Source organism: Schistocerca piceifrons, chromosome 1, assembly GCF_021461385.2.
Source record: "Schistocerca piceifrons isolate TAMUIC-IGC-003096 chromosome 1, iqSchPice1.1, whole genome shotgun sequence".
Lineage (NCBI taxonomy): Eukaryota > Metazoa > Arthropoda > Insecta > Orthoptera > Acrididae > Schistocerca > Schistocerca piceifrons.
This window is the reverse complement of record NC_060138.1, coordinates 742,916,352-742,943,067: the sequence shown is the minus strand read 5'-3', so window position 1 is coordinate 742,943,067 and position 26,716 is coordinate 742,916,352. Positions and strand designations below refer to the sequence as shown.

The 26,716-nt window shown below is 41.7% G+C and overlaps 1 protein-coding gene across 1 annotated transcript in view; it reads left to right on the top strand.

Moving 5' to 3' along the window:
• The window catches only part of LOC124773714 (homeobox protein caupolican), a gene marked incomplete at its 5' end in the record, with an annotated part of 229,680 nt that overhangs the window by 91,849 nt on the left and 111,115 nt on the right, over positions 1–26,716 (top strand). The gene's annotated exons all lie outside the window — the stretch shown is intronic.

The following is a 26,716-nucleotide window of genomic DNA, read 5'->3' as shown; positions in this document are numbered from 1 at the left end:
ATTTCAAGTGCTCACTTCTTTTATCAATAATCCCGTTGTATTTCTCGGCATCGCAAAAAAAATATTGATGACACTGATGTTACATAATACCGCGACAATAAAAGAAGAAACAAATGCAGACGATTGGACTTGAACACGGAGCGCAAAAATTCTAAACTGTGCTTTTAGCCAGTACGCTAACGCCCCGCTTGGTGTAAAGCTGCGAGCGCGAACTGATGAAGTAACATCATAAGTGTGATTGTCATTTTATCAGAAACTATTGTCAGCTGAGACAAAATAGGTGTCCATTTATTTTCACTCGTCTATCACCAAAAAATTCGGAGTTGGAATTAAAATTCATGGAGAAGAAATAAAAACTTTGACGATCGCCGACGACATTGTAATTCTGTCAGACAGCAAAGGACCTGGAAGAGCAGCTGAACGGAATGGATAAAAGCAAAACGAGAATAATGGAATGTAGTCGAATTAAGTCTGGTGATGCTGAGGGAATTAGATTAGGAAATGAGACGCTTAAAGTAGTAAATGAGTTTTGCTATTTGGGGAGCAAAATAATTGATGATGGTCGAAGTAGAGAGGATATAAAATGTAGACTGGCAAGGGCTAGGAAAGAGTTTCTGAAGAAGAGAAATTTGTTAACATCGAGTATACATTTAAGTGTCAGGAAGTCGTTTCTGAAAGTATTTATATGGAGTGTAGCTATGTATGGAAGTGAAACATGGACGATAAACAGTTTGGACAAGAAGAGAATAGAAGCTTTCGAAATGTGGTGCTACAGAAGAATGCTGAAGATTAGATGAGTAGATCACATAACTAATGAGGAGGTATTGAATAGAATTGGGGAGAAGAGGAGTTTGTGGCACAATTTGATAAGAAGAAGGGACCGGTTGCTAGGACATGTTCTGAGGCATCAAGGGATCACAAATTTAGCATTGGAGGGCAGCGTGGAGGGTAAAAATCGTAGAGGGAGACCAAGAGATGAATACACTCAGTATATTCAGAAGGACGTAGGTTGCAGTAGATACTGGGAGACGAAGAACCTTGCACAGGATAGAGTAGCATGGAGAGCTGCATCAAACCAGTCTCTGGACTGAAGACCACAACAGCATCACCAAACCAAGTTCCAGAGGGTGACCTATGACGGGTTTCCCTTGTGAGACTATTACACTCAGTTGTAAGAAATGTGTGAGTTATTTAACACTACATGTCTCGGGACTACATTATCCCAGTATCAACTTCTTTTTCCTTACAACAAAGAAACGCACGCCATTACTTCTTTACTGCACCTACTAACACACATATCTTGTAAGTCTATCTAGAGTAAGACAGAGTTTGTCACCTCGACAGTATTACATGTGTTAACGTTAATAGGCCCTAAGGCACAGTGAAAAAAATTTATCAACCAGGAAACATTCACTGTCAAATACAGGAGGTAGACCAAAATATGGAACCACATTACCATGTCTAATATAATGTAAGACGCTCAAAACAGTTCTAATCGTCTCGGAATGGATAAACAACGGTCCTGTATGGCACCCAAGGTAATCTCATACCATTTTTCTTGCAAATAGTGCCAAGTTCAGGAAACGATGATCGAGACGGATAGCGATCACGAGTTGTTCTCCCCAAAGTAGATCACAAAGGCTCAATGATTTTGTGATCTGGTGACAGTGGTGGCAAGAGATGATGGGAGAAGTCATCCTAGCGGTCTCAAAACCAGTTATGGACGATGCCAGATGTTTGAACAGGGGCCTAGGCGTCTTGGTACACAGCATCGCCGTTGGGGAACAAGTATTGTATCACGGGATGGACCTGATCATCCAAAATGATCGCATCATCCATGGCAATAATGCGACCATGGAATACCACGATATGGCGGCCCAAATCGTCACCGAACCCCCGCCATGTTTCACTCTTAGGACATAAACTCAACCATTCAGTAGGCACAGTATGGAAAAAGATTCACCCGACCAAATGTCTTTCTTCCATTGCTCCACAGGCCAGGTTTTATGGCTTGGGGAGCACATTTTCCTGTTACGGGCGTTTGCATCATCGATGAGTGGTTTTGGAATTCGAGCTCGCCTGGAATTCCTATCGTACGGAGATCCATTCGTGTTTTTTTTTTTTTTTTTTTTTTTTTTTTTTGTGTTGTCAGTCTTCACGAATGCGACATCCAGTGCTGCCGTGACTTTTTCGGGTGTCTTCCCCTTATTTTTCGAAATATCCCTTTTCAATGACTGTCTGTCACCATCACTCCGTCCATGTTTCAGTTCCATACATGGCTACACTCCATACAAATACTTTCAGAAATGACTTCCTGACACTTAAATCTATACTCGATGTTAACAAATTTCTTTTCTTCAGAAACGCTTTCCTTGCCATTGCCAGTCTACATTTTACGAGGCCTGTTCAGAAAGTAAGCTCCGATTGATTGCCAAATTGAAACGACAGTGAACATCAGAAATGTTTTACTTGTAACAATTAGCTACACCTTTCAGCTACTTCTCTACGTAGTCGCCGTTCTGACTTAGACTTTTGACATAGCGTTGTACCAACTTTTCAATAGCCTCATCATAGAAGGCAGCCGACAGTGCTTTCCGCCAATTCTCCACGCTGGCCTACACCTCGTTGTCTGTGTCAAAATGTTGTCTTCAAAGACAGCGGTTCATGTGACCAGAGATGAAACTCAGGGGGAGACAATTGCGGACTGTATCGTGGGTAATCTCACATTTCCATTTGAAAACGATGCAGGAGCATCTTCATTGCCCCTGCAGAATGCGGCTGAGAATTGTCTTGAAGAAGAAACAGCACGACAGTTATGTAATGTTAGCTGCATAGCTTCAGGCGAAATTTCTCACCAGGCCCTCGTACTTGGCGGCAGACACTATTTTCTAGACATCTTTACGCACTCACTGCAAGCTCAGAAATGAGAAGAGCGACGTGATGCTAACTGAGGTTATACTAAAGACACTACCCAACACATCTGTGCAAAGCTTTATCGGATTTTCATAGTAGTTTCCATTTCGCGACCGATCGGAGCTTACTTTCTGAACGCCCCTCGTATATCCTCTCTACTTCGACCATCATCAATTATTTTGCTCCCAAAATAGCAAAACTCCTTTACTACTTTAAGTGTCTCATTTCCTTATCTAATTCCCTCAGCCTCACCCGACTTAATTCGACTACATTCCATTATCCTCATTTTGCTTTTGTTGATGTTCATCTTATATCCTCCCTTCAAGACACTGTCCATTCCGTTCAACTGCTCTTCCAAGTCCTTTGCTGTCTCCGACAGAATTACAATGTCATCGGCTAACCTCAAAGTTTTTATTTCTTCTCCATGGATTGTAATACCTATTCTGAATTTTTCTTTTGTTTCCTTTATTGCTTGCTCAATATACAGATTGAATAACATCGGGGATAGGCTACAACCCTGTCTCACTCCCTTCCCAACCACTGCTTCCCTTTCATACCCCTCGACTCTTATAACTGCCATCTGGTATCTGCACAAATTGTAAATAGCCTTTCGCTCCCTGTATTTTACCCCTGCCACCTTTAGAATTTGAAAGAGAGTATTCCAGTCAACATTGTCAAAAGGTTTCTCTAAGTCTACAAATGCTAGAAACGTAGGTTTGCCTTTCCTTAATCTTTCTTCTAAGATAAGTCGTAAGGTCAGTATTGCCTCACGTGTTCCAGTGTTTCTACGGAATCCAAACTGATCTTCCCCGAGGTTGGCTTCTACTAGTTTTTCCATTCGTCTGTAAATAATTGGTGTTAGTATTTTGCAGCTGTGACTTATTAAACTGATAGTTCGGTAATTTTCACATCTGTCAGCACCTGCTTTCTTTGGGATCGGAATTATTATATTCTTCTTGAAGTCTGAGGGTATTTCGCCTGTTTCATACATCTTGCTCACCAGATGGTAGAGTTTTGTCAGGACTGGCTCACCCAAGGCCGTCAGTAGTTCCAATGGAATGTTGTCTACTCCGGGGGCCTTGTTTCGACTCAGGTCTTTCAGTGCTCTGTCAAACTCTTCACGCAGTATCGTATCTCCCATTTCATCTTCATCTACATCCTCTTCCATTTCCATAAAATTGTCCTCAAGTACATCGCCCTTGCATAGACCCTCTATATACTCCTTCCACCTTTCTGCTTTCCCTTCTTTGCTTAGAACTGGGTTTCCATCTGAGCTCTTGATATTCATACAAGTGGTTCTCTTATCTCCAAAGGTCTCTTTAATTTTCCTGTAGGCAGTATCTATCTTACCTCTAGTGAGATAAGCCTCTACATCCTTACATTTGTCCTCTAGCCATCCCTGCTTAGCCATTTTGCACTTCCTGTCGATCTCATTTTTGAGACGTTTGTATTCCTTTTTGCCTGCTTCATTTACTGCATTTTTATATTTTCTCCTTTCATCAATTAAATTCAATATTTCTTCTGTTACCCAAGGATTTCTACTAGACCTCGTCTTTTTACCTACTTGATCCTCTGCTGCCTTCACTACTTCATCCCTCAAAGCTACCCACTCTGCTTCTACTGTATTTCTTTCCCCCATTCCTGTCAATTGTTCCCTTATGCTCTCCCTGAAACTCTGTACAACCTCTGGTTCTTTCAGTTTATCCAGGTCCCAATTCCTTAAATTCCCACCTTTTTGCAGTTTCTTCAGTTTTAATCTACAGTTCATAACCAATAGATTGTGGTCAGAGTCCACATCTGCCCCTGGAAATGTCTTACAATTTAAAACCTGGTTCCTAAATCTCTGTCTTACCATTATATAATCTATCTGATACCTTTTAGTATCTCCAGGGTTCGTCCATGTATACAACCTTCTTTCATGATTCTTAAACCAAGTGTTAGCTATGATTATGTTGTGCTCTGTGCAAAATTCTACCAGGCGGCTTCCTCTTTCATTTCTTAGCCCCAATCCATATTCACCTACTATGTTTCCTTCTCTCCCTTTTCCTACACTCGAATTCCAGTCACCCATGACTATTAAATTTTCGTCTCCCTTCACAATCTGAATAATTTCTTTTATTTCATCATACATTTCTTCAATTTCTTCGTCATCTGCAGAGCTAGTTGGCATATAAACATGTACTACTGTAGTAGGTGTGGGCTTCGTATCTATCTTGGCCACAATAATGCGTTCACTATGCTGTTTGTAGTAGCTTACCCGCATTCCTATTTTCCTATTCATTATTAAACCTACTCCTGCATTACCCCTATTTGATTTTGTGTTTATAACCCTGTAGTCACCTGACCAGAAGTCTTGTTCCTCCTGCCACCGAACTTCACTAATTCCCACTATATCTCACTTTAACCTATCCATTTCCCTTTTTAAATTTTCTAACCTACCTGCCCGATTAAACGATCTGACATTCCACGCTCCGATCCGTAGAACGCCAGTTTTCTTTCTCCTGATAACAACATCCTCTTGAGTAGTCCCCGCCCGGAGATCCGAATGGGGGACTATTTTACCTCCCGAATATTTTACCCAAGAGGACGCCATCATCATTTAATCATACAGTAAAGCTGCATGCCCTCGGCAAAAATTACGGCTGTAGTTTCCCCTTGCTTTCAGCCGTTCGCAGTACCAGCACAGCAAGGCCGTTTTGGTTATTGTTAAAAGGCCAGATCAGTCAATCATCCAGACTGTTGCCCTTGCAACTACTGAAAAGGCTGCTGCCCCTCTTCAGGAACCACACGTTTGTCTGGCCTCTCAAAAGATACCCCTCCGTTGTGGTTACACCTACGGTACGGCTATCTGTATCGCTGAGGCACGCAAGCCTCCCCACCAACGGCAAGGTCCATGGTTCATGAGGGGGGGGGGGGCAATGGTGCTATAGACACTAAAATCTTGGAAGGTGTGCTATAGACACTAAAATCTTGGAAGGTTTATGAGTCAGGTCAAATCAGGTACTAAATCTTGCACCTACGTTGCAACACATAAACATTCAAAGATTTTACTATCAACAGCTGCATCTTTGGTAGCTATGATACATGCTTAACATAATAGTACAATCATCGGTTGGGAGGGCAGTTCACTTTAGTTAATAAGCTGAGCTTTGTGAAAATGTTATGCACCAACAGCAGATATACAAGGAAGATTTTTATATGTCTGACAGTGCATGGTTGCTTCTTTTCCATTTTCCATTGTGCCTAATGGCATATTAACTTTAAGGCGTTTCCTTGTTTTATAGAACTTGATAATCGGCTAATGTAGCCCCGAAACATGTTGTGTTAAATAAATTATAAATTCTATACAACAAGGGCGTGATGATGTCAATAATGATTCGTAATAGACGTGTACGGTCACTTCACAACTGTACTATTTCGTCTCTCCAGAAAATAAGAATAGATGTCAGAACTTTTAAGGCTTATTGTTAAAGTGCCGTACACACAAAACGTTACATTTGTAAGGATCTGTCTGACGGCTATTTTCAGAGATAGGAAACGGTGACCGACAGGCCAGAACAGTGTAAAACGAGTTCTGTACTTACAATATGGATCAAGCAACTTCTTCCTGAAGTATTCGATATGTGCTCTTCAGGCCGACTCTCGCCACACCAGTATTTTATTTATGTCGTTTCTCCAATAAGATCATGGCATGGTTGTTCCCACTTTACATTTCAGTATTGCTGGCACACCATTCTATTCCAAGGAAGACGATCTTATTATATGGCAGAACACCTTGTGATTTACTTCGGCTTCTGAATCATCACTGGCAATATGGATGGGGGCACCACTCTTCTGACTGGGTTTGATGAAGCTGCCAGCCATAACTTACTCTCATGTGCTAATCTCGTTATCTCAAAGTACACTTACAGTCAACTTCCTTAATTATTTATTGGGTGTAACCACATCTCTGTCTCGTTCAGTAATTTTGCCCTTCCTCTTGTACCATGGAGGTTATTCCCTGATGTCGTAGTACAAAGGCTTTCATCCTGCCTCTTCTTCTAGTCATTGTTTCCCAAATATTCATCTGTTCGCCGATCCTGCAGAGGTCCTCCTCATGTCGTACGAGTCCACTCAACTTTCAGCATCCTTCTGGAACACCACATCTGAAACGCTTGAATTCTCTTCTTTTTCTGCTCTCCCACAGCCCATGATTCTCTTACGTACAATTCGTTCCAGGCGAACGTCCGCAGGAATTTCTTTGCCAAATTAAGGTCCATGCTTCATATTAATAGACTTCTTTTGACGAGAAATGGTCTCTTTGTCTTTGGTAGCCTTCTTGTTACATCCCCCTGTCTTCACCGTCATGAGTTATTTTTCTCTCAAGGTAGCGTAATTCATTCTCTTAGCCTGCTATGTGACATCCTCTATTTAGCTTGTTGCTAATCTCATCTGGGCTGATCCTCTAAGTTCCGCCCATCTTTGGAAAAGCGAAACTAATTGACTGTGGCTACTTGATATTTTATTTTTACTACCGACTATGGAGCGCGTCCATTTAATGAAGTGAAATACATCCAAGTGGAGAATTCTTTCTTTATGAAATATACGGGGTGTAACTAAAATGAACGGCACAAATTTCAGGACACATTCTTCACACGTAGACGAAGAAATTATGTGATATGAAGATGGGTCTGGAAACGCTTTGTTTCCTTGTTTCAACTCATTTTCTCCAACTCATTAATCACAGGAACCACACACGAACAGAATGCAGCAGTATATCGTACGCAACTCTTTGTCACAGGAGATGTTCCATATGCCCTCCGTAGGCATTGGTACATGGCATCAACCCGAGAACGTAGTGAATCTCGGATGCGCTGATTTTTGCCTGGAATACTGTGTATGATTTCGTAGCCTTTCTTAATACAGGCACGGAGATTCTGAACAGCTTGTACTGGGGTTTCATACACAAGAGTTTTCAAGTACTCCCACAAATAAATGTACAGCGGCTTTATGTTCGGAGAGCATGGAGGCCAGGCAATAAAGATCCGGTGACAGATGGACAGGTAGCGATGCATCACTTGTGTGGCGTCCGCGCTCTCCGGACCTTGACCCACTGGACCTTTACTATTGGGCGGATTTGAAAGCTCTTGTGTATGGAACCACAGTACAAGATGTGGAGAGTCTCGTTGTCAATATTATGGAAGGCTGAGAAACCAGAGATTCACTACAGTGTCGGGATGATGCATGTATCAGTGCCCGCAAAGTGCATATGGAACATCCCCTGCGACAAAGAGCTGCATGTGGTATGCTGCTGCGATCCGTTCGTATGTTTCCCATGACTAATGAGTAGGAGAAAATGAGTTGCAACTTGGAAATAAACAGTTTCCAGGCCTGTGTTCATGTAACATAATTTCTTCGTCTACGTGTGAGGAATGTGCCTTGCAAAATCTGCTGTAAATTTTTCTTATACCCTCTAGAAAATATTAGGATATATCTGTGTCGAGGTTGCCTGCTCACATACCACAGTGCTAGAGTATCCTGCTGGAAGCACCCTGCGACTTTGGCGTTTTTTTGCTGCGCCGCCCCTTCAGTACGGCGCAGTGCGCGGACAGTCCCAGGGGTGGCCCTGCCCGGCACACGTGTCGCGGTCGCCGGGATGGGCGTCCGCCTGTTGACAGAAATAATGGCCGGGTCCTCCGGAGAAGAAGCAGAAGCAGCAGCGCGGCCGCCGGTCGACAGCTCACAGCCGCCCCGACCGCACTCACCTCTCAACGCCGCCATTTCCGCAAAGCAGCACTCTTCTTTCAGGACCGCGCTTCTCTCTTACCCCCACATCAGACAGCCAGCACCATCCTCTTCTCAGCAGATACAGTCCTTAATACCCCGCCGTATTACCAGCGAGCGAGATGGAGCAGTGGAGCACTGTATTCAGGAGGGTTTCTGTGCTTTTCCTAAGTCGATTGCGGTAAATGGTTGAGCTCATTCCGGCATACTGCCAACGTCAAATGTTCTTACGATGAGGGCATGTGCTGTATTTTGTTGGAATTTGTATTTAGACGTTACTTGGACGTTCGTTGTAGACGCACTGTTACATGTCATTTTTAGGTAAACGTTAGTCAGTTTTTCTGCGTTATTTTCCCTCTTGACAGTTTGGATGACAGTGGATCAGCAATATTACATATATTGTACGTCTACAGCAAACGTCCAACTAACGTCTAAATACAAATTCCAAAAAAGGCAGCATATGGCAACATCGATATTGCACATAAGAACACATGGCTATGGCAATACGCCAAATTAATCTCATTGGAATTTATACAATAAAACTCGTATAACGAGCGCGGTAACTGGCGTATCATTACGCCGTTTGCCAGTTTCTTTATTACTCTGGAGTAAATGAAGTGAAATTTGAAAATTACCGTTGCATTTACACCGAGTGACGTTCCAGCGCTGAAGACAGTGAACTCGTGTCAGACAAATGCCAAGATGGTTTCTTAAACTGTGATGCGGTCGATTATCTTCTCCATCTTTGTCGTTTCCTAGCGCAACTTCCGTCTCGAATTACTCGAAATTCACTGCACAGTAGAAACCAATCCTTCCTCAATCTCAATACAGAATTTACTTCGTGTCACAGAAAGGCTTGTACCAAAGCTTCCAAGAGAATCTATCCTTCCCATGTCAGCAATCTGCTGCCTACACATCCCCTCCTCCTCCATGTCATACGATAATATTAATTACTTTTGCAAATAGATGGACTAAAGGGCGCACGGGAATGTCTAATGAAGATAATAATAATAGTCAGAAATTTGACACTGCCAACACGAACTTTCGATACATGTGTAATATAATGCTTTATTTACAAATGTCTTGATCCCATTTCAAGGATTAATTACTGTTAATGATTTTTTGAGTCGCCACTCTTCTGCGGTCGGCCACGAATTTCTCTCCTGTGCCACCCTTTCCACCTCAGAGTACCACTTGACACTTACGTCCTCAATTATTTGCTGGATGTATCCCAATCTCTGTCTTCCTCTACTGTTTTTACCCTCTACAGCTCCTTCTAGTACCATAGACGTTACTCCCTAATGTTTTAATATTTTTCCTATCATCCTGTCCCTTCTTCTTGTTAGTGTTTTCCAAATATTCCTTTCTTCGCCTATTCTGCAGAGAACCTCTTCATTCCTATCTTATCAGTCCACCTAATTTTCAACATTCTCCAGTAGCACTACATCTCAAATGCTTCTTTTATTCTCTTCTGTTCCGGTTTTCCCACAGTCCATGTCTCACTGAAATACAATGATGCGCTCCAAACGTACATTCTCAGAAGATTATTCCTCAAATTAAGACCTATATTTGATACTAGCGGACTTCTCTTGGCCACGGATGCACTTCTTGCCAGTGCTAGTCTGCCTTTTACGTCCTCCTTGCTCCGTCCGTCATGGGTTATTTAGCTGGCCTAGGGAGCAGAATCCTTAACTTCATCTACTTCGTGGTCACCAGTTATGATGTTAGATTTTGGCTGTTCTCATTTCTATTACTTCCCATCACTTACAACTTTCTTCGATGTACTCTCAATTCGCTTTCTGCACTCATTACACTGTTCATTCCATTCAACAGATTCTGTAATGGTTTTTCACTCTCACTTAGGAGTCATCAGCGAATCTTAACACTGATATCCTTTCACCTCAATTTTTAATCCCACTCTTGAAACTTTCTTTTATTTCCGTCATTGCTTCTTTGACATACAGCAGGGGCGGAAGACTACATCCCTGCTACACACCATTTTTAATTCGTGCACTTGGTTCTCGGTCTTCACTCTTATTGTTAAAGATACGAACCAGAAACCCTGTATCTCGTTTCAAAAGTTATTGTGGTCACTTCACACCTACTCGTTTCAGCTTGACGTGCTACTTTCATAACAGTAAGCAGGACCTTTTGCTCTCGTGATGACCCTCCTGTTCAAAAATGGTTCAGATGGCTCTGAGCACTATGGGACTTAACATCTGAGGCCATCAGTCCCCTAGAACTTAGAACTACTTAAACCTAACTAACCTAAGGACATCACACACATCCATGCCCGAGACAGGATTCGAACCTGCGACCGTAGTGGTCACGCGGTTCCAGACTGAAGCGCCTAGAACCGCTCGGCCACTACGGCCGGCTTGATGACCCTCCGGAATGTAGATTATAATTTATTTTTCAAATGCGATCAAGACGGTTACGAATAAAAGAATAGTCGTTTTTATTAACAGGAAATCCACTGAACGTAAAACCAACAAAAGGGGGAACTTGTTTCACTTATATAAATGACCATATGCAAGTATATAGGGACTTAACCATAGAATACCATACCAATTTCGAACCCTTCTATACCTATGCCTTCGTCATTCCGATTGCCACACCTAGGGCGATGCAACGGTAGAATTATAAATCCTTTTTTGTAGAAAAGTTAAAGAAAAATACATCTTGCGGTTTACACAGTCTTCTCATTGCAGTAAATCACAAAAACACTCAGTGTCGTGTCGAGCCGTAGTTGAATGGTGCCAACAGGCTGACCATGATTGTGCAGACGTGGCTGATTCTGATCAGGAACTAAGGGCACCGAAATCGACCACAGATGAAAATGTGAAGGCAACCGAGGAACTGATTCACAGCAGAGATAGGTTTTCCAATGATGACGACGTACACACAGCGGTTCTCGAATGGCTCTGTAACCAGGGAGAGTACTACTTTCGAGGAACTGAGACGACTGGCAGAACATTCCGATCATTGTTTACAGAAACGTGATGACTATGTTGAGAAACAGTGTCATTTATCTATGTCTGAAGTATAGTGCAGCACTCAAAAAAAGCATTTGGTGAGCTATAAAAATGTTAACTTACAAAATATAATAGCTGTTAATTAGGGCAGCACCTTTTATTGGCCTGTCTAATGATATACACAACACTGAAGTCCATCACCAACACCAGAATGGTTTTATAAGACTTGCAATATCCTTCCAACTGTTTTACCTCTTCTGGTCACAATGAAAGTAAAACATTTCCCAGTGCACCTGAAGTGGTGAAAAGCAGAATAATTATATCATCATCTTTCATTGACTAATCAGTCTTAAAGGTTTATCGCACTGACAATCGTTTCTGTAAAACCATCCCAGTCCTCTTGTCCATGAGTAAGATACATTGTTATTTATATGCCATTTCGTCGTCGCGTATGCTTTCGGAAATAAACAGACGTCTAATAAGCGTATCTACGATACACAACAAGCTCGTAAATGATGATAGTGTCACTAAAGAGATAACGATGATCTTCGTCAAACTAATGACCACCGATACGCGCTCCACTGCGACGGCAGTAACTCAATAAAGGATTCATTTTAAACTGTAAGAGAGGGCTACGAAAACAATAGAACTACAAATCATAGTTAAAACACGGAACTGTTTAGTCATTTCAAAGTAACAGCAAGGATACTGCCTTGCAACAGAGAAGATTACTAACCTTTTTACTCTGTCGTAAATATTTTATTTTGGCGTAAAAATGTTGACGAGTAAACAAGACTGAAGTTAACACTACTCTATCTCCATATAAAAGCCATTTTATTCTCGAATGGGAAGTTAGTTTCCCTTAGTACAAACCGTACAACAGACATAGCTCAAATGCGTAGATACCTGCCTTTTACTGAAAGGGTTACGATGCACAGGGAATGCATATGTCAGTAGATTTTCAGAGGATAGTAAAATCATTGTAAACTGGACATAAATGGCCAAGGAAAAGTGAATTCTGCAGGCACACTGAGACTGAAGTCATCACCAAATATCGAAATTAAAATAAATGACACGTACGAAACTCGTGTATGATAGTGATATAGATTTTGCATACAAGAGAATACGGAAAAACATCAAGAAATAATATATGATTCTACTATGGACCTTAGAAAAGCCAATCATTGTAGCATTCGCGAAGATCTTTCAGTTTTGCAAAGGTGATTATCTGAAAGAACACTGTATTAAACTGCGTAGTCTAGAAAGAAACTGAACATTACTACAACAAAATTGTTCTTATTTATTAAACAGATAGAGACATAAGAGTGGTGCCGAAAGTGTGTTAGCTTCCTAAGAACTTTGCAAAAAAACGGGGTGTTGCTGCGAGCAGTTGATGTAACAAGAAGAAGAGGACGCACGCTAAGGTGAAAAATCATGAATTGAAGAAAATTTATATACGCCTTTCATCATTGTCCAGACGTGTACATGGAGAAGAAATACAGGGTGGCGCACGAAATGTGTTATCATTTTGTTTTTGAACATAAACTTTATTGTCAATACGGTCTGAAAGGAACATTTACTACAGTTAAGAGCCGTCCATGGAGGTTTGTTCTAACTCAGCACATGCTCAATATGTCCACCATTTCGTTTCCTAACTTCCTCCAAACGAACACTGAAGTTAGTGATTACCCTACGTCACATGTCTTCCGTAATTTCACTGCAAGCTTGAAGAATAAGTCTTCTGAGCTCCATTAAATTCGACAGCTTCTTGCTACTGCCTTACCCTTCAACATGCAGTGGTTCATGCAATATGGAACAAGGCCACATACTGCAAACACTGTGTAGGAGTTCTTACACGAGCATTTCGCCATGCGGATCATTTCACTCAGGTTTCCAGGTCGCTACAATGACGGACACAATTGGTCCCCCAATAGTCCAGAACTCAATCCATGTGACTTTTTTCTTTGGGGGTACCTAAAGGAAAAAATTTTCCCGAAACTTACACGTGGAGCTCAGAAGACTTATTCTTCAAGCTTGCAGTGAAATTACGGAAGACGTGTGCCGTAGGGTAATCACTAACTTCAGTGTTCGTTTGAAGGAAGTTAGGAAACGAAATGGTGGACATTTTGAGCATGTGCTGAGTTAGAACAAATCTGCATGGACGGCTCTTCATTGTAGTAAATGTTCCTTTCAGATCGTATTGACAATAAAGTTTATGTTCAAAAACAAAATGGTAACACATTTCGTGCGCCACCCTGTATGTCAGTCAAAACTAGAGCAAAATTTACGTTTGCACTGTTACAAAGTAAGAAGAGAGGTATAACGCATTCCTAACTTGATAAGGAACATAGATCTTAAGACTTATTCCTTATAGATAACCAGTAAATAGAGAAAAACCATCATTAATGAGGGAGCATAACAACCTACCAGTCCTTTCTCCAGTATTGCTAACTGACTGCAGTAGCAGTGTTTCAAAAGTCGGGCAACAAACCAGAGTTCACAAAGCTGCTGTCATGCGGCAGTGTGTTTTGAGGATACTGGGAAGGCTACTGTGGAAACACGGAGCTTAGCGTCGCGTTGCGTGTCGCGCGCCCGGCTGGCCCGACGCGCACCTGCCCCTAGTTGGCCGAACCGCCGCCAGGGCCCCGCAGCAGCACCTGCTGGCCACGGCCGCTCTGCCCCTGGCAAACTCCTTCCGCGTCTCAGTCTTCTGCGACCCTCGGCACATGACGCATATGAACCAGAAGAATACAGCAGCCCGTATCGAATGGTAGAGAGTAGCACCACTGTTTGAATTTTGACATACTACTAGAAATTTCAACCATGTATAAGATAAGCCACGCATCAAGTGACGATAAATCCAGCGCCCATCTCTTTGAAATCAAGACATCAGTCCTTAGTACCCTTCATCAGTGTGAAAAGCATCTACTCAGAAAATTCTGTACATATAGTTTTACAACATTATTTCCCTTTTTTACTCTTAATAGTCTGAATGTAATCGATTTCCTTGAAAAGGGATCCATCTTCTCCAAACACCTCCACACTTTCCTCGGCCTTCCTGTTTATCTTCTGGTTCTTTTCGAAAACCAGATTCACCAAGTAATGTACCATTAATACCTTTTATATGTTTATACTAAGATATGCTATGTAATACTCATTTCACTACACGACATTTTGTTTACTTCAAATGGCTTTTTACACAGCGTATATCTAACCACACATTTCATGTTCTATAAACTGTTCTTCTAATTTATTATTGTCTATCTCGTCACTGAACCAAGCAACACTAGATGCTCAGGAAATATAGTTTCTGTTTCAGTAGAACTGACTACTTGTTGTTGTATCTCTTACATGTGTTGCTTCTTTTGTGTGAATAATAGAGGCGTTATTTACTCCACATTGTAGCATGGAGTAACGTAAAACACAATGCGAAAGTGAAGGATGGAGCATCCACACTGCGGCACCTTCATTACAATTGCCAGAATAAAGAAAGGAGTTCTTGATTATGCGAAGTGACTATTAAAGGACGTCAAAAAAACAGCAACTTGCAAGCGTTAAAAATGTAAGTAACCACAAATGTAGCGGAAGTTCATTTACAAGTTCAGAAAATTCCATAAAGTAAACCAAGTAATTAACTAACACAGAACTTTGTGTCTAAATACCTACCTCGTAAGACAAAAAATAATATACATCAGCAACTGTAGTATCAGAAAAACTTTAGGTAACAGACTTTAGTTTCATTGTTTTAAAATACACTGAAGCGAGCTACTATTGCTGAAGACAAGAACGACTCGGTCACTAGAATTCTAGCTCATTATAGAATTTTTATTTAAACGCCATACAAAGTACTAAGTATAAGCAACATAAAAGATAGTCGAAGGCAGACAAAGCAGAAATGCATACTACTCCGGGCTATTTAATAGCGAGCTGATGTCGAACCTGAGTACTGGCGTCATTGATATGTCAGTGTTAACTTCAAAATTCACTGCAATGAAACCATCTTCTCTATGTTAAAACACGACCGAACCAATATCTGACTTCAGTCCACACTTGCACTTTGTTGCCGCAACAGGGTAACAGACAAAGAAATTCCAGTCATACAGTCATCAGTAATAATGCATTGGATACTTGTGTATATGTATTTATAAAAAGAGCGAGAAGCTAATAGAAGCAGTTGTGTACTCCAGTGTTAAAATAATCTCTGTAAACGGGCTTTACGAAGCTAGGTATCCATTATTTAGAAGGAGGAGGAAGTGAAGTTGAAGCAAAAAGTGGCTAATGCGTAATTTATTCTCAGATTTTCGACCCTGAGTTCAGTTATTATTTTTACGGATATCACAAAATATAACAACATCGGTAGCCTTTCGCATGAATAAAAGGACGAGCAAATTACCACCACTCTTCCCTTGCAATTCTTTGGAATAATGTGTAAATGGAACACATCCATCTTTCATTGCACCACGAGTACCAGAAACTTCAAAAGGCCAAGGAAATGGCCGGAATTACAAATTACTTCTTCGGGGAAACTAGACAGAAAGGTAGTCGCAAGATTCTTTGTCTTCGTAACGCATCTCTCTTTGCAATATCTGGGGCACATTACTAGCCATTATTCCGTAACTGTCACACTGCTGTTGCAGTTAATACAGTATCGAATGTTGTAGCAGACTTTGGAAAGAGGCCGAGAGTTCCTTATTTTCAAAATACTTTCGATGCATTCTTCCGACATATGTTCACACGCGGTAAAATCACTTACACATCTTTTATCAGTTCAAGAATGCAATAAAACTGAAGTTATCTTGACTGATATAATTCGGTCCGTGCAAAACTGCGACTTATTTCGACTTATCTTGCTAACTTATCGCAACACATTCACTTCCTCTATTCTGCTTACCACACAACAGATGTAAAATGTGTTTGCTAAGTGAAAATGTGGTACGAGAAACATAGACGATTAGCCATAGAACTAAACTAAGATCATCAGTCAACTGGTGTGTAATATACTTATTCCTAACAAGGTGAAGATTCTGGTCAGTTCACCATCTATCCACAGCAATGTCACGCGTAGCTCGTTGTTTAGAAAATTGTGAAGAATTTTACTAGCAAGAGTTACTGTTCATAATTGTTCATCACAATTATTTGTCTATCCCTTCAACACGTCATAGCTAAAACGCATTGTGAGCAAAGTATTATATTGGAATAGCAAAAGTGCGTAATAAGATATGGATTAGCATTATAAGTGAAAAGGGAGAAATACTAATCATGAAAATATACACATTTAATAAAACTGCTAATAGAAACCTGTTTTCAACATCTCTTGGATACAGAATACATGGATGAGTTGCGTGTTTCGTGTAAAGCTATTTGGCCTGTTGGAGTGTTTCCTAAAACTTAAGCTTTTAGACGCTTGAAGGGATTTTCATTATTGTGTATTACTTAAAACGTGGCATATGGTGGCGAACCCTGAGAAAACACGGTGATACGAAGTTTCAAGAACAATCGGCGTAACTTTACGTCCGAAGCAGAACGTACTAGTCTGCTTTTCATGAAATTTCGCAGAACGTGCAGGCACCAACGACTGAGATCAATTCTTTCTCTCTCTCCCTTTTTTTGTATACATACTTCCTCACAGAAGATGTACGTTTCCATTTGGTAGTCACGTATTTAACGGGACAGTTATCAGAACTGTTGCAGAAAAATTGTAAATACACTGGTGTCCACAATTAAAGCAACAAACCGCTATTTCGCCGTCCTGTGGTTAATTCAGAATATAATCATACAAACTGTCGACAGATGTCCGTACGATCGTATTCTGCACGGAAGATGGCATTTCGGTCAACGGAAAACCACGCCAACGATGGCGTCAGGGCACCTATCAAACGGAGTAGTGTTTGTTGGGTACACTCACATCCACAAACGCTGTGTACATAGTGATAGACGCTGCAGTATGACACAGACATGTACCAGAGTCTCTGCGGTGGAGGGCCATAGGAAGAATGGACGCAGGACAGTCGCAAACTTTAGTGGCCCGATGGGTTAACGTGAATCGTTCTGTCGTTTCTCGGACGTGGCGACAGTTTATAGAGACCGAAATCGTATCCCGAAGACCACGTGCGACATCAGAAATAGAGAACCTTTATCTGGCTGTAAGGGCACAACGGAACCGCCTTAGTATTACGTAGTAGCTGTCATCTGACCTTGCAGCATCCACTGGATGTGTTGTGTCGAGGCAAGCGGTGTAGAGAAGTCTTCGACTGAGATGCCTTTACTGTCGGAGACCTGCTGTATCTGTGCCTCTGACGCGTCTTCACAGAAGGAAATGTATGGAGTGGAGTCGTCAACATGTCACATGGCCAGTCGAACAGTGGGCCAATATTCCTTTCGCGGATGAGTCTCGATTCTGCCTAGAGAGTGATTATCGACCTATTCGCATCTGAACACGATTTCGAGATCGCAACGTTGTGGAAAGCGACAGATCTCGAGGAGGATCGCTAATGATGTAGGCAGGCACTGTGTTGACCATTCGAACACCTCTTCACGAAATCATACGGGTGAATCGAAAAGGTTTAAATGCTGTCAGGTATCACGACGAGGTCTTGGGACTTCATGTACGGTTGTTGCGAGGTGCGTGTGCCCAGACTTCGTGTTGATGGATGACAATGCTCGACCTCATAGAGAAAGAGTGCTTGATGTTTTCTTGGAAACGGAAGATACTGCACGCATGGCGTGGTCTGAGCGCTCTCCGGATTTCAAATCCCACAGAGCTTGTTTGGGATACACCAGAGAGAAGGGTTGTATCACGTCAACATCACCAATCACTTTGCAAGACTTGCGAGCAGCTCCGCAGGAAGAATGGGTATTATTGCCTCAACATGACGTTGATGACGTTATTTACAGCATGCTCCGTCGTTGTCAGATTTGTATTGCTGCCAGAGGTGGTCACAACCCATAGGGAGTAAATTAACCAGTTGTCGTAATGGGAAATCTCTTTAACTTGGACAAAACGAAGAACATTTTTGTCTACTGTTATGTATGTTGTAGTTGTCTACGTTTTGTATTCTTTGCGTTGTTTCTACTTCGCTATCATCTGTTTATACTGTTTTGTGGCAAAATAAACACAATCTTGCAAAAATTTCCGTTTGTTGCTTTAATTTTGGACACCAGTGTAGTTACCTCAAATTTACTGCCTAAACTAACCACAGCAATTTCTTTTCATTTTCTGCAACGGAATTCCGGTTGTGAGGATGCCGGATATGCCACAACGCTTACGTCAGCAATAATGGAGGAGGAGGAGATTAGTGTTTAAAGTCCCGTCGACAACGAGGTCATTAGAGACAGCACAAGATCGGATTAGGGAAGGAAATCGGGCCGTGCCCTTTCAGAGGAACCATCCCGGCATGTACCTGAAACGATTTAGGGAAATCACGGAAAACCTAAATCAGGATGGCCGGAGACGGGTTTGATCCGCTGTCCTCCCGACTGCGAGTCCAGCGTGCTAACCACTGCACCACCCCGCTCGGTACAGCAATAATGAAATTGAAATACAAAGATGTGTATTAGATCAAATGCTCTGCACTGTACATTCGTGAAATGAAAACATATAAAAGTTTAGTTAAATGGCATTTGTCTGTTTACACAGGGATGAACGTTTCGCTTTAGACACACAAAAACTAACTAATTTTCAATACAAAATAATCATAGTCATATGAAAAACATCAGAACTCAGAGAAAGGAGGTTTACGCACACTTCGTTCGTTATCAGATGAACCTCGTTTTCAAAAAAACAATCCCCATGGAAGCTGACAGCACTGCAGAACCACACACTTCGTTTCGGGGAGTAATGTAGTCGAGCAAATCCACCTGACATATCGTTAAATTATTGTTTAGGCTGCGCATAAAAGTTTTACATTCGGGCGCGGCGCGCGGGTAAACTGCCGTGCTGTTATTTTCACATCCATGAGTACGGAAATAAACGGCCCAGATTAATGGCGGGAAACATTACCTTTATCGTCTATCAACCGCACCGGATGAGCGTTGTTTTTTATTTAACCTCTCCGCAATCCAGTATTTAACTGCTGCTCGTTAGCTCTATTTCAGTGAAAGAGAGCTGCAAAAAAGTCACTTCATCACTTCGTAATTACCCAAGGGTCAATACTCCTGATAAGCAGATTTGTTCCACTCTCAGTTTTGCTAATTCCGTTTTTGACACAAATCAAAATGTATTCCATCTACTGCGTCTCCTCCACCGAAGATTTCTGTAAATCATTTATTTATGGCTTTATGAAACCATATTCGCTACCGGTCTGCTGAAACAGTATTTGAAGATAAGAGTTCTCCTCCTGCGCACATATTTTTTAGCTTAAAAGTATGTCTTATATTGACAAAATGAGAAACATAACAAGTGAAATATAGAATATGGTTCAAGTATCTGAATTCACAGAATCGAACAGTGCTTTGTCGTCCTGTATTCTGAGCCACTCCTAAATCAGTAATGACAGTAAAAAATAAGAAAGAAGGATAAGCTATGTGGCCCGAACAGAAAAATTGAACATGTTGCAGAAAGCGAAGTTAAAGGATATCTTACTATCCGATAAGAAAGTGTCTTGTTACAAAGGCCGAAGAAACTCATTTGCCACTCAATGATGGTTACAATTATAATTGTATAAATCTGTCGGATATTAAAAAGAATCTCGTCGGGTGAGCTGTGCATCAATTAAAGCTACCCAGCTGCTGGTAAACAAAGGACAGACAGCAGTAACAGCAAACAAACTGCCATAATATGTGTTAGGATGGTTTTATATTATATGTTACGGAATATAGATGCCCCGTTTTTTACTTAGCATAATAAGGTACATGGCTATGAACGAAAGTCCTAAACACTTATGTTATGCTCCCATAATCTATAAAAATATACACGCTTATAATGTTATGTTACTGGTTGCGGACATAAAAAACTGCATTGTCGGATATTAGTCTCCAATGGGCACTCACAATAACAAAAAAACTGGGTTTCAAATTTTCAGCTAGCGGTCCACATTACATTTTCTATTCTTTTCCATGAAGTACGGTACCCAGTGCCAGTGTGTTTTCTTTGGAAGCCTTACGATCGATTTCCTACCCATCCTTCGTACAATTCGAGTTTGATATCCGCCTCTGGTGATGAAGCTAGTTCTATCTTATTCCTTTCCTTCTGAAAATCCTCAGCCATAATGACCTGTCAATAGACTACCTTATTGGCCGAATCGTAAATTTGCTGGGAAAGGGAAGTGCTCGGAAGAAAGTTGCAGCCTATAAGGCTGATTCCAGCGACTGTGTAGACTATCAAAAAAGTTGAAGATATCAAAATATGCACTATATACTCATGCCAGGATTTGGGAGCTTCTTACTGGAACAGATAATTTTTCTCAAAAAAGATACCACGAAACCACCGAAAAGGCAAGGAGTATTCTGAGTAATATTTATCCTTTAAGGCACCAAAGAAAACTGTTGAGGTAAGAGTCGCGAGAACAGATTCCGGAGACTTACATGCCAATAAGAACAGAGCAAATATGCTTATTCACTTTATTGATCGATAACTACTTTTTCTGAAGAACTGATGGAAAATATACTGCGTAATATGAAGATACATGAGAATAATTTTTAGTATCATTGAGTTAATGTTGAGACACTGCCTGTATTGTACGGTTTAACGTGGTATATTGATCAGGTTGACCAATACCCTGGATGATAACAAGTTCTGATCAAGTTATATACAGAGATAGTAAGAAGATTCTAAATTATGGTGTTCGTTAACATACGTCCGTGACCTCCAAACTTCCTTACCTTACAGCTGATAATAATGTTTTATTGACAAAAGAAAACAAGGCATCTAAAATGACACAAAAGAAATAATTATTCGACAACCAGTAATAGCAGAAGCGTCAACGCTACTTTATGAGCGCAAAGGCAACTCTTACATGTTGCAAACGTGGATAATCATTCAATTTCGCATATTACTACTTTTTTAGTTAGTCAACGGATGTAGCAACAAAAGGGAACGATGAAATGCAACTTTTATAATAGATAACAGCGAATATAAGAAATTAAATCCAAAAGTACATGCTGTAATCGAATTCTGATTTTTGTATCGTGAAACATATCGTGTAATTTGACCAGAGAAGTGGAAATCAATTTTAATTTGGCACAAACATTCTTTTGTTAGTTGTGATTAAAACAGTTACCTTGAATGACATGAAATTGTTGTGAAGACGTTTACGTAGGGCAGTGCAAAACAAGAAAATAAAAAGTTCTTCCTTGTGACAATTTAGCAGTCTCTACTTGCGAAAAAAAGGAAGGATTGGTAACAGGACTGGAAGCTTTTGGCCAACGCAAATTATGATCCAGACTTGATTATTACACTACTCCTTCATATTCACTTAAGAGGACGTGTTTCCACGACTCAACTTCATAGTTCTTGAAACCATTTTATTAGTGATACAATATTAATGCTCGCTATTAGTTTTTCAATCTAATAGGACTGTGCCTAGCAAACAGATACAATGTGTGAGAATGTCCTCATTTCTTTGAAGTTAGAGTTATGTACCTCAATACATTATACTTGCGCAGTCACGTAAGAAGCACCGGAAACGGTACGTATTAAAACTACAAATCCTGTCTTGGAAAAGTGTTTGCTGGCTGGCTGGCATCAAGATTCTCAACTGTGCTCACACTCAACGACCCAATACCTTTCAAACGACGGGTGGGGAAAAGAAGAGCAGCTGATCAGGTACAAGTCCTACTTGTTACATGCAGTTACTAAGGCCCTTTCACTGTAAGAAAACGAAATTGCGCAGAGGTGGAACACTTGATTCGCCTTCGGGAGGAAGGTAATTCAAATCCTCGACCGGCCATCCAGATTTAAGCTTCCCAAATCGCTTAACGCAATGCCGAAATGATCCTCCGATAAGGACACGCCTGATTTCTGTACATGTATCTGATGATATCGCCGTCAACGGGACGCTTAATCTCATTCTACCTTTCTTTCCTTCGGGCGACTGAATTTCGACCGGAAATGAAGCACGATTGATGAAAAAAGAAGTACACACTGATTACTCACATTTTTCTACCGTTAATACGAGAGACAGGCAAAGGGATTTATTTGTACTCGGATGTATTTGATAACGAGAAGTTGTTTTGTTTAATCGATTACTAAAAGTTTGTTCACAAACGTACGAGTAAAACCATGTGACTCGTCTACACATTCATCGTCTTACCCGATCATCCAGCGGCCGCTGATGTGTTAGTGGGGACCGAATTAGGTACAAAACACATTCTAAGACAATAAAAGGCACCACTAAGGAATTATCCAAATGAGGTGAAAATTGGTAGATGTGATTTACATGTACAGGCAAAGAAATTATTATAATTTCAGTAAAACTGGATGATTTAATAAAGAGAAAGAGCTTCACAAATTGAGCAAGTCAATAACACGTCGGTCCAATTTTGGCCCTTATGCAAGCAGTTTTTCGGCTTGGTGTTGACAGAGTTGTTGGAGCCCTCCTGAGAGATATTCTGTCTATACGGCGAGTTAGATCTTCAAAACCGTGAGATGGTTGGAGGACCCAGCCCCTAATGTTCCAAACGTCCTCCGTTGGGAAGAGATCTGGCGACCTTTCTCGCCAAGGTAGGGTTTAGTAAGCATGAAGACAAGCATTAGAAACACTCGCCGTGTGCGGGCGGTCATTATCTTGCTGAAATGTAAGCCCAGGATGATTTGTCATGAAGGGCAACAAAACGGGTGAAGAATATCGTCGACGTACCCAACACTCCTAGTTGTCGGGCAGTATGGCGGGCGACAGTGAGATTGATATCATACCGCTGTCCGGAGCTGTCTCCAGACACGTCATCGTTGGTCATCGGGGCTCAGTTCGAAGTAGGACTCTTCACTGAAGACAATTCTATTCCAGTCAATGAGATTCCAGGCCGAAGACGTGTCTGGAGACGCAGCAGTGGGATATCAACCTGACTGTCGCCCACCATACGGCCAAATAAACCAGGACTGATGGTCAGTGGTGCCACTTCGTTTCTTAGCACAACCTCTTTGGTTGTCACCCGCGGCACACGTACAGCATAGCGGTACGTCAACGATTCTCTACGCCCTGCCTTGTCGCCCTTCGTAGCAAGCCATCCTTAGCTTACATTTTGGGATGATAATGCCCTCCCGCAAAAGGCGAGAGTTTCTACTGCTCGTCTTCGTGTTGGCCAGCAAGGTCGCCGGATATGTCACCAGCTGACAATGTTTGGAGAATTACGGGCAGGGCTCTTCAACTAGCTCGGGACTTGGACTATCTAACGCGCCAATTGGACGATATCCCTCAGGGCACTAGCCAGCAAATCTATTAGTCAATGCCAAGCCGAAAAACTGCTTACATAAGGGCCAGAAGTGGAAACACTTTATTCACTAACTCAGTATGTGAAGCTCTTTCTATTAAATAAATCATCCAATTTTTCTGAAATTCTAATAATTTATTTATCCGTATATACACATCACATACCAAATTCCGTCCCATTTCGATAATTCCTTAGTGGTGCGCCTCTTTTCGTCTTAATTGTATCCAAGACCATGAACTTGATTAAATGACTCAGTAATTTTTCTGCACATTAGTTGCACAGGAGTGAGGCGCCGTAGAAGTACAACTGTGAATGAAGACTGCTATCTACGCCTGGTGACCACGATTAATACTTTTGTGTCGTAAATCAGCGGTACTATTGCGCGTGCGGATCTCCTCTGCATCTGGTGGGAAATGAGTCGGCGACCGACCACCACATATTACACAAAAACTACTATTTCGCACCAGTATGTGGCGGCAGATGGGATCAGTGATTTGGTTCCGCAGGGTGCATCGTCACACGAAGCCGGGTCGTGCGCCTCAGATTGCGGGCCCCTCGACGTCTTGGTCCGGCGTTTGTCAACACGGGACATATTTCTGGCGGCGGAAGCTATCCGCCGGATGATCGCGCCGCGGCGCGCCGTGATTACAGGAGCGCGCCGCTATAAAGAGGCGCAGATAGCATCGCGGATGCTGCCCGACACGCTATCTGTCGCCGTGGGCCGCTATTAGGGGCCTCCCACCGTATATCTAGACGCCACGCAGCCGCTGTCACTGCACCACTCGCATCCTGCTGGCGCTGCAAGACGCGGCTGCCTCTACCGCCTACAGCGATACCACGTCGATTACCGATTGTCTCGGTCGCGTTCTGTCTTCAAACTCCCATTTCCTTCTCTACTGGTCGTTTCATTTCTTGCAAAGGGAACACCTCCTATAGCTGTCTGATAATCTTTAATGGGGCACGACCAGTTCCGTGGACTATTGCCCACATCATCACACTTTGTCACTGTCGGTGTTGGAAAGAAGAGAGAGCAAATGTTCACTTGTAAAACGCCATTACTCACCAAATGCAGATAGTATATAAAGGGGTTCGAATGGTGCGTACATCATCCTCCACTTCATTTCTGGCTTATGGTGTGAAATCAGCTTCGGAATTCACTGTTTCTTTAATGAATACACGGAGAATAATCCTCAAACATCTTTAGCTGTTCTCATAGCTGGTTTGGAGTCTCTAGATCAGAATGTATAATCGGTACAGTCGAGGTAATGACGAACATTATTACCTATCTTTCATAATACTGACAAGGTTTCATCATCAGTAGATTTTTATTTCAGAAAACACGGAAAAATACAATAACGTACGATGTTTACATAGTTAGTAACTAGAAACATTGTATATCAGTGTATTTGCACTCAACATTTTTCATATTTTTTGTGTTTTCAGAAATATTAATCTACTAAAGGTGAGCAAACTTCGCTGAAACTTATTGTTGCCGGCTGGAGTGGCCGAGCGGTTCTAGGCGCTACAGTCTGGAGCCGCGCGACCGCTACGGTCGCAGGTTCGAATCCTGCCTCGGGCATGGATGTGTGTGATGCCCTTAGGTTAGTTAGGTTTAAGTAGTTCTGAATTCTAGGGTACTGATGACCTAAGAAATTGAGCCCCATAGTGCTCAGAGCCATTTTGAGTCTAACTTATTGTTGCAGATTAGACCACTTACTGTATGTCGGACTGGCAATCGAGCTCGGAACCAGTACCTTTTGTGAGCAATACTTTTAATGTGAGCTATCCAGGCGTGATAAACGACCCTCCTTCATTTATAGGGTTAGCTACTGTCGTCAGGACCTCCAGCTGCTATCAGAACTTAACAGCAACTCTCCTGCATTCCTTGCTGGACCAGAATTCCCGGGGAAAAGGGCAGCAGGAGAGAATTGCTGACGGCAGGAAAACTGTGAGGGCAGGTCCTGAGTTGTGTCTCGATAGCTCATTCGGTAGGAGTATTCCCCTCGAGAACTGTACTTTCCGGGATCCAATCCTGGTTCGGCACACAGTTTTAATATGCCAAGGATTTTGAAAACAGTTCACTCTCCTCTGCGGAATGAAAGTTTCGTTCTGCAGACAACAACTGTGGGAACTGAGTTCCACCTATTACGCGAACAACTAATCTTTTCATGTTTCGGCACATTTGCGTCATCATCAGTGGGACTCTTATTCAGGTGTTATTCCCCAGAACTCTAGGTACTGTAGCTCATTCTTTCCACTCACATATAGCTTACCATAGCTATTCTGAATAAAAGCATACTATTTTGATTGTAAAAAAGTTCCGAAATATGTTTGGGTCATGGAAAATTTTGTTGTTCGTACAATAGGCAGACTGAATTCGCGTAATTTAGCTTACAAACACGGCTTCTATACAAAACTATGATGAATAATAATAGTGATTGCACCAACAATTAAATATAAATTATGCTCTATACAGAGATGTTTACCGTGAATGATTACAAAACCACGTAAGTGCCAAGGTGTAATTCACTGCGTATGTGTCAAAGCACCCCAGTTCATCTCTTTTTTAAGGAAAATATTCACTATAACTAGTATAACGTCCCTACTAAGCCTGTGATCGACGTATTTTTCTGTCTTTCGTCTCCTGAAAGATTTATCTGTCCACACCAAGAGGATCTTCTCGCCGTTCCAAACATCAC